Raw genomic sequence first — 9,232 nt, 5'->3', positions numbered from 1 at the left:
TCCTCCACTCCACCATCCATGGTCGCGCTTTCAGCCTCTACGCCCCAAAACTCTGGAACTCTCTCCCTCAATCCTCCCCAACTTCAGGTCGTGCCTGAAGACCGTCCTATTCGACTGTGCCTATGGTCACCTCTCCCTCCTCCCTTGGCATCATGCTCCACCACTGTCAAGTGCTCTGTGATGCTACCCTGCGTGATGGGCACTATATAAATGCAAATTGTTGTTGTGTTGCAAGAGACAAGTCTCTTTATCAAGGTTTAATTCCCTCTTTAAGACCTACCTGTTGGACTGCGCTTTTCTCTGTCGTTCAGCATCCCAAAACTGCCCCCGCGCAGCGCAGTGAGACACTCTCCTGCGGGAAGGGCCCTGCAGAAACACAAGTTGTTGTGTCGCCATGCTGCGGTGTTGAACGTTACTGTGTTGTGGGCTTCTTGCAGCTGAATATGGACAAGGCGGAAGCCATACGCCTTGGCTCTTGTCAACGTCTTCACTCCTGTGGATCTAAACTCCTCAACCTCCGTGGGCTCTTCCTCAGACTCACTGAACCAGTGTGCAATCTAGGCCTCCAGTTCGACCCCCAGCTGTCCTTCCTCCCCCACATCCGGTCCCGGTCCGGCACCACCTTAGCTATATTGCCTGCCTCTGACCGTACCTCATCCCAAATGCAGCCGAAACCCTTGTGCATGTGTTTCTCACCTCCCGCCTGAATTACTCAAACGCACTCCTCGCCGGTCTCCCCAGCTCCACCATTCAAAAGATCCAGCTGATTCAAAACTCTGCTGCTCCCATACTGACCCAGACCAAACTCTGTACCCACATCTCACCAGTCTGGCCAGGCTCCGCTGGCTCCCCATCACCGAACAGATCAACTTCAAGATCCTCACACTCGTGTTCAAATCCATTCACTCTTGGCACCTCCCTACCTCTCCACTCCCCAATCCACCACCCGGCGTCTCCACTTGACTGGCACCGGCCTCCTGCTCATCCCTCGCACCCTCCGCTCCACCATCGGAGATCGTGTTTTCAGCCACTACGCCCCAAGACTCTGGAACACTCTCCCTCAATCCCTCTGCCTGGCCCCCTCTCTCCTCTTTCCCAAGGCCCGCCTGAAAACTTTCCACTTCGACCGTGCTTATGGCCACCTCCCCCCTTCCCCGGCTCGGAGTCAGGCTCCGCCACTGTTAAGCGCTCTGAGACACTACCCTGTGTGAAGGGCGCTATATAAGTGCAAGTTGTTGTTGTGTGTTGTTGGTGTCGTGTGTTGCAGTGATACATATGCTGACATGTTTGCAGGAGTTGAGCCTGGAGATGGTCTATCAGGCTATGAAGAGCAAGAGAGCCTCTGGGGAGGTGTGCACCCGGGTGTCTGAGCTCCTCGACATCGTGATCACAGACTGCAGGTACCGTAGCAGGGGTGGGGGGGGGGGGGGTGGGGAGAGAAGGAGGGGAAAACAAAGAGGTGGGAAGAAAGACAGGGTGTAGGGAGAGAGAAAGAGAGAGGGTGGGGGAGAGGGGGAAGAAAGAGAAGGGGAGAGAAGGGAGTGAGAGTGCCGGGGGGAGGAGAAAGAGAGGGGAAATGAGAGAATGGGGAGGAAAGGGAAGGAGAGAGTGGGAGAGAGATGTATGGGGGCAGAGTGTGTGGGGTGTGTGCGTGAAGATGGGGTGTGTGGGAGGTGTGTGTGCTGGTTCCTGTCTCACCCCCTCTCCACCGTTGCTCTCGCAGTGATCAATTACCGATGGTGCACACGGTGCCGTCGGCAACACCGCTGGATAAGCACACACATCGCCTGCGGAGCACTAACCTGGAGCAGATTGTGATGGCTGCCGAGGCCCTGAAACACCAGGAGGGGGCTGACCTGGAGAGCGTGCTGGAGCAGGCTGAGGACTGGCTAGCCCGGCTCAGGGCACTGGCCGAAGAGGTGACGTCTCCCCATCACTGAGTTTATATCGTTAATGGTTACAGTCAACCCCCCTGCGCACACGCACACATCCACACACCCACCACACATCCACACCACTCACCACACGCCACACCCACACACATACCCACCCACACCCACCCACCCCCACACCACTCACCCACACACCACATACCCCACACCCACCCACCCCCACACCACTCACCCACACACATACCCACCCACACCCACCCACCCCCACACCACTCACCCACAACATACCCACCCACACCCACCCACCCCCACACCACTCACCCCCACACATACCCACCCCCACACCACTCACAAACACCCACACCCAAACACACACCCACATAGTAACTTGAAGTGCTCAGGGACACTACCCTGTGTGAGGGGCTCTATTTAAATGCAAGTTATTGTTTATGTCTGCAAATTTACAGCCCGTTATAACAGGGCACAGCTGATGATGATGTCACTTCTTGTTCAATCATCAACAGCGACACTTCCTGTGTGTGCGTATACACAATAAACAGGAAGTGACGTTTTGCCCACAAAATACAGTCACTCCACTTTACAATATATTATGTGAAGCTCTTTGAGATGTCTCACTAACACTATATCAAATGCAAGGATTATTATTATGTGGACGGGCCCAGGAAGTGACTTCTTGACACTTCCTGTGTATAATACCCAGGAAGTGGCATCAGAGACACATATGTGTGCAATGTGCAGGAAGTGACGTCAGCAGTGATCTGACAGTGGTTAGTATGGACCCCCAGGACACAAACGCAATAAGCGAAGGACACTTTGACAGGGTTCCCATGTGTTATTAAAAGGCACAATGCAAGTGTACGTTGTATTATTATTAATAACCCTGCAAACAAAAGCCCTAATGGGTAAAGTGACTGACAAGCAGTAGCTCTCAATGGCAGCTATTAACACTTGAGGGTTCCACATATGTAACTATTATATAATATAAATAATCTTGGATTTTAACATCATGCCTTATTTGGCCACTATGTGTGGTGCCCAGGTTCAGTGTAAGATTTAATGAGATTTAGTGTTTGAAGCTGAACGCAGTGAGTTCAGTGTGAGGTGAAATGACTGTGTTGACGTTACCCTTCCAGCCTCAGAACAGCTTGCCTGACATTGTGATCTGGATGTTACAAGGAGACAGACGTGTGGCTTACTACCGAGTCCCAGCACATGAGGTCCTCTACTCCCGCACCAGACCCAACTACTGCGGCAAGCACTGTGGAGCCCTACAGACCATATTCCTCAAGGTGGGAATGCTCTTTAGTTTGGGAATCCTCTTTGGTTTCAACAACACTTCCATGTGTACAGTGCCTTGTTGCATCAAAAGGATATCCCAAGGCGCTGGATTTGGTCAGAGATTTGTACCCAAGCTGGGGGTTGAATCTGGAGGGATGGAGGGCAGGATGGGTAGGAGGGTGACTGAAGGCGTGGTCGAAGAGGAGGATCTTGAGATGTGCCTTGAAGGAGGCCAGGGAGGGAGTGAGGTGAAGGAACTGTGAGATGGAGTTCCAAAGGGAGGGCGCAGAAATGCTGAAGGCCCGACCGTCGATGGTGGGGTGTGCCGGCTGGAGGAAGTAGAGCAGGCAGCCTGCTAAACAGGGAGCGGACAGATCTATGTGGAGTTAGCTGGTCATCCAGCAGTTTGGGGGAGGGGGACAGATGATGGAGGGGGGTTAAGGGGAAGTAAGGGTTTGAGAGAATCGATGGGGAAGAGTTCCTCACATTGGATAGTGATCTGAGGTCAAGACTGTAACTCAGGGAGTGAGAAGAGAGGAAAGATTCCAAGAACTTCTCCTCCCAGAGAGTTGTTGTGATTGGAGTGACTTGTCAAGGTATTAGGGCAGAGGCTTTTACTTTGATCAGTCGGGTAGCTGACACAGTCAGAAACCCATCACAGTGATCAGCCAGGAGTCTGACACATACAGAAACCCATCACTGTGATCAGTCGCATGTCTGACGGCAGAATTTGGAAGGGCAAATCAGTTACTAAGGGCAAGGAATCCTCCCACTCAGCAACTGTTAACCCTGCAAGACAAAACCCTAACAGTTAGGGTAGTCCTAGCTAAACAAGCTGTGGGAAAGCTTGCCAGATGGTGATACCAATGGCAAGCTATGTGGTTCTAGCTGGTTAGACTCCAGCAGTTACCCCAATGCGCACTCAGAAGTCCCCAATCCTCGGCTCTTGCTAACCTGCGGTTAATATTCTCTGGAAATAGGTAAGCAGGATTTATCACTCTGGACTGGACAGAGAAAGAGTGCATTCCTTTCCAGACAGACAGAAATTCCCATGATAGGTGCGATACATTAGTGAAACTGGTTTGAGGACTCTAAAGCACTGATGGGTTCCTGTGCTTGTCAGACAACCAGCTGATCATAGTGATGGGTTTCTGTGTATATCAGACATCCGGCTAATCACACTGATGGGTTTCTGTGTTGTCAGTCATGGTAATAATAATGATAATCCTTGATATTGCACCTTATCACATCGTTGAGACAACTCAAAATGCTTCACAGAAAATATTGTAAAGTGGAGTGACTGTGCATTTTGTGGGAGAAATGCGGCAGCCAATTGTGTACAGCAGTGTCCCACAAATGGTCGTGGATTGAGTGATCAAATTATTAATTTTTTAGGTGGATTATTATCCCCGGAAAGCAATCTGCCAATCGACTAATAGCCGTGTTCGTACTTACTGTTAGGTAAACAGAGGCGTGTAGAGTAAGAAACTTGCTTCAGGTTTCGCCCTGCTGGGAATAGAACCTGGGTCTTCTCGCTTGTGAAGTGAGCACGCTGTGCTAGGACTCAATGACTCCAGGCTTGAAGGTTGTGGAGCATCAGCCTGGATCTGGGGACTTGAACCCACAACCTCCTGGTTCAGAAGCGAGAGGAGAAGCGACCGAGCTCGGCTGACACCCCAACATAACCATTGCAGTGCTGGGGGGAGCGCTACATTATCGGAGGTGCCGTCCTTTGGATGAGATGTTAAACCAAGCTCCCTATCTGTGCCCTGTTCAAGTGGACATTAAAGATCCGACAAAGCTGTTCAAAAAGAGAAGTGTGTGTTGGCCAACAATCCCCCAGATAAAATTGGTCACTCACGTCACAACTTTTCAGGATGTTGTGCGCAAATTGGCTGCCGCGTTTGCCTACAAATCATACAGTCATTACACTGCACAGTAAACCCTGTGAAGGGCTTGGAGATGCTGATGTGTTGTAACAATACGAGGATTATTATTTATGTTTCGATATTAAAGATGTTATCATGTGACCAATTTTTTTTTGAAGGCGTTATTACCCTCAGAAAAGAGATCCGCCAATTGACTAAACAACCAGGTTCCTCCTTACTGCTAGGTAAACAGGTGTATGGAGTAAGGAACTTACCTAAGGTTTCTCCCTGCTCGGGAATCGAACCTGGGTTCTCTCATTTGCGAGTACTTTAACCACTACTAAGTAAGATTGCAGTGTTACTGTCCTGTGTGAGTGGAGCAGAGGTTAGAGGTTGCCTTCTCTTGCAGTACCCACGGAGTGACACTAGGCTGGGGAAGCTTCCCGCTCAACTCCGTGTGCGGATGTGGTTTGGGATGGCGGCAGACGAGAAGGAGTTTAACCAGTACACCGAGGGTAAACTGTCGGTTTTCGCGGAGACTGTGAGTACTTTACGCCCTGGCATCTCCCTACCTCTCCAACATGCTTAATCCCGACTCACTACCTACTGCCTCCTCTCAACTGGTTACAGTCAACCTGCATGTCCCTCGTGCCCTCAGTTTCACCATTGGTGGCTGCACTTTCAACTGCTACGCCCCAAAACCGTGGAACACTCTTTCTCTAGCCCTCCGCCTTGCTTGCTCCTTCCCCATCTTCAGGTCGCACCTGAAGACCTTCCTCTTCGACCGTGTTTACGGTCACCTGACCCATATGCCAGCGGAAACAGTTTTTCCCGGTTCAGCCTATCATGTCCTCTCATGATCTTGAAAACCTCTATTAAATCCCCTCTTAATCTCCTCTGCTCTAGGGAGAATAATCCTAGTTTCACTATCCTTTCCTCATAACTAAGGTCCTTCATTCCTGGTACCATCCTGGTAAACCTCCTTTGCACCCTGTCCAATACCCTAACATCTTTCCTAAAATGCAATGCCCAGACCTAACACAGTACTCCAACTGAGGCCTAACCAGCATTTTATAAATATTCAACATTACTTCCTGACTTTTGAATTCTATGCTCCTATTTATAAAACCTAGTATCCCGTATGCTTTTTTAAAAAAACAGCTTTATCTACCTGTCCTGCCACCTTCAGAGATTTGCTTCTGTGGACCCCCAGATCTTTTTGTTCATTTGCCCCCTTTACGATTGTACCATCAGCTTATACTGCCTCTCCTCATTCTTCCTACCAAAATGCAACACTTAACATTTCCCCACATTAAACCTCAGCTGCCACATTTCTGCCCATTTTACCAATCTGTCTTAAGTCTTCTTGGAGTCTGGTGTTATCCTCCTTACCATTAACTACTTTTCCTAGCTTAGTATCGTCTGCAAATTTTGAAATTTTGCTCTCTATATGCATGTCCAGATCATTAATATAGATCAGAAAGAGCAGTGGCCCCAATACCGACCCCTGAGGGACACCACTACACACCTCCCTCCAGTCAGAAAAGTAACTGTTTACTACCACTCTCTGCTTTCTGCCTCCTAGCCAGTTCTGGATCCATGTTGCCACAGTGCCTTTAATACCATCGGGTACTATTTTGTTTATAAGTCTCTTATGTGGCACTTTGTCAAATGCCTTTCGAAAATCTAGATAAACTATGTCTACTGCACTACCTTCACCCACCCTCTCAGTCACTTCATCAAAAAATTCTATTAGGTTTGTCAGACATGATCTGCCTTTAACAAATCCGTGTTGACCTTTATTAAACCATATTTTTCTAAATGAGAATTTATATTGTCCTGGATTATAGTCTCCAGAAGTTTCCCTACTACTGATGTTAGGCTGATTGGCCTGTAGTTCTCAGGTTTATCCTTCTGCCCCTTTTTGTACAGGGGAGTAACATTTGCAACCCTCCAGTCCTCTGGCACCACTCCAGTGTCCAAAGAGGATTGAAAGATTGTGGCCAGAGCCTCCACTATTTCCACCCTTGCTTCCCTCAGTAATCCAGGATGCATCCCATCCGGACCAGGTGACTTATCTGTGTTGAGCACTGACAGCCTTTTTAGTACCTCCTCTCTGTTGATTTTTATCATATCCAATTTCTGTTCACATGCTTGCATTGGTTGCATCGTCTTCTTTTGTGAAGACAGTTGCAAAGTACTTATTTAGTACATCAGCTATGCCCCCTGCCTCAACAAGAAGATTTCCACTTGATATAGTTCCTTTCATGTCGGGAGGACTTCTCAAAGCCTACACTTGGGTCCCTAATTGGACCCACCCTACCTTTAGCTAACCTTTACTCTTGATATGCTTATAAAATACCCTTTAATGTTTCCTGCTAATCTTTTCTTGCACAATCTCTTCGCCCCTCTTTTTTCCCTTTTCACTTCTCCTCTGTACTTCTTATATTCTATTTGATTATCCTGTGTGTTTTGGACCTGATATTTGCCATAAGCCTCCTTTTTCTGTTTTATTTTAATCCCAATTTCCTTAGTCATCCAGGGAGGTTAGACTGTCCTAGCTTTCCCCTTTGTGGGAATGTATTTCCTCTGTGCCCGAACTATCTCCTCCTTGAAGGCTTCCCATTGTTCATTTGCTGTCTTACCTGCCAATCTTTCTTTCCAATCTATCTTGGCCATGTCCCTTTTTAGCTCACTGAAATTAACCCGCTTCCAGTTGAGGGTCTTTACCTTTGATTGATTGTTGTCTTTTTCCATAACTATTTTAAACCTAATGATATTATGATCACTGTTATCCAGATGCTCTCCTACTGAAACCTGCTCCACTTGCCCCACTTTATTTCCCAGAACTAAATCCAGCACCTCTTCCTTCCTCGTTGGGCTGGAAACATGCTGATCCAGAAAATTCTCCAGCACACATTTCAGGAATTCCTCCCCTTCCTTGCCCTTTACACTATGTTAGGATAATTGAAGTCCCCCATTATCACTACTCTATTGAATTGCTCTGAAATCTGCTTGCATATTTGCTCATCTATCTCCTTCCCACTATTTGGAGGTCTACAGTAAATACCTAAAGAGTAACAGCTCCTTTTCTGTTCCTTAACTCTAACCAAATAGATTCAGTTTTTGGACCCTCTAGCACATCGTCCTTTTCCAGGACCGTGACCCTAATGAGTATTGCCAACCCTCCTCCTTTGTTCCCTTCCCTATCCCTCCTGAATAGGTTGTAGCCAGGAATATTCAGCTTCCATTCCTGTCCTTGCTTGTAATTGCATCATAACCCTATGTGATAACTTGAGCTTGCAGCTCACCAAGCTTATTGGTCATGCTCTGTGCATTTATACACAAATGCACTCCAAGACCGGCTTAATCCGCTCTACGTTTCTCCCCCGTCTCTTTCCACTGTTTGCTGGACTATTCCTTGTTTCTGTTTGTCTTTCCTCATCCATTCTAATAATAATAATCCTTGCATTTGATATAGTGCTTTTCACGTCTTCTAGACGTCTCAAAGCGCTTCACAGAATAGACTGTAAAGTGAATTGATTGTATATTTGTGGGCGAAGTGCGGCAGCCAATTGCACACAGCAGCGTCCCACAAACAGTCGTGGATTGAAACAACCAATTTATTATTTTTTTGAGGGATTATTATGTAACTCGTTTCCCCTCCCTGATGCTACATTCTGATCCCCATTTCCCCCTCAAAATCAGTTTAAACGCTTCTCCACAGCATTTGTTATCCTTGTTGCAATGACATTGGTCCCAGCCCTGCTCAGGTGTAACCCATCCCTCGTGTACAGATTCCATCTGACCCAGAAATGATCCCAGTGGTTTAGAAACCTGAAGCCCTCCTTCCTGCAGCATTTCTCCAGCCAGGCATTCATGTGTTTGATCCTCCCGGTTTGGTATTCACTTGCATAAGGCATTGGGAGTAATCCCGAGATCACCACCATTGAGGTCCTGCTCTTTAGCTTCTTCCCAAGCTTCTGATATTCTCCCTGTAGGGCCTCAGCCCTTTTATCACCTACATCATGGATCCCAACATGGACCACAGCTTCCAGATTTTCTCCTTCCCCCTGTAGTATATTTTGCACCTGTTCCGCGAAGACGCGCTTCTGGCAGAAGCTAGCAGCGACGCGAATAATCAATAGATAGTCGCATAATCAACCATAGCCT

The 9,232-nt window shown here is 48.0% G+C and overlaps 1 protein-coding gene across 1 annotated transcript in view; it reads right to left on the bottom strand.

Moving 5' to 3' along the window:
* dysf (dysferlin, limb girdle muscular dystrophy 2B (autosomal recessive)) overlaps positions 1-9,232 on the bottom strand; it is a 105,677-nt gene that overhangs the window by 38,805 nt on the left and 57,640 nt on the right. The gene's annotated exons all lie outside the window — the stretch shown is intronic.

Source organism: Callorhinchus milii, unplaced genomic scaffold (assembly GCF_018977255.1).
Source record: "Callorhinchus milii isolate IMCB2004 unplaced genomic scaffold, IMCB_Cmil_1.0 Scaffold1, whole genome shotgun sequence".
Lineage (NCBI taxonomy): Eukaryota > Metazoa > Chordata > Chondrichthyes > Chimaeriformes > Callorhinchidae > Callorhinchus > Callorhinchus milii.
The sequence above is the reverse complement of the archived record's forward strand: the minus strand, read 5'-3'. Positions and strand labels throughout refer to the sequence as shown.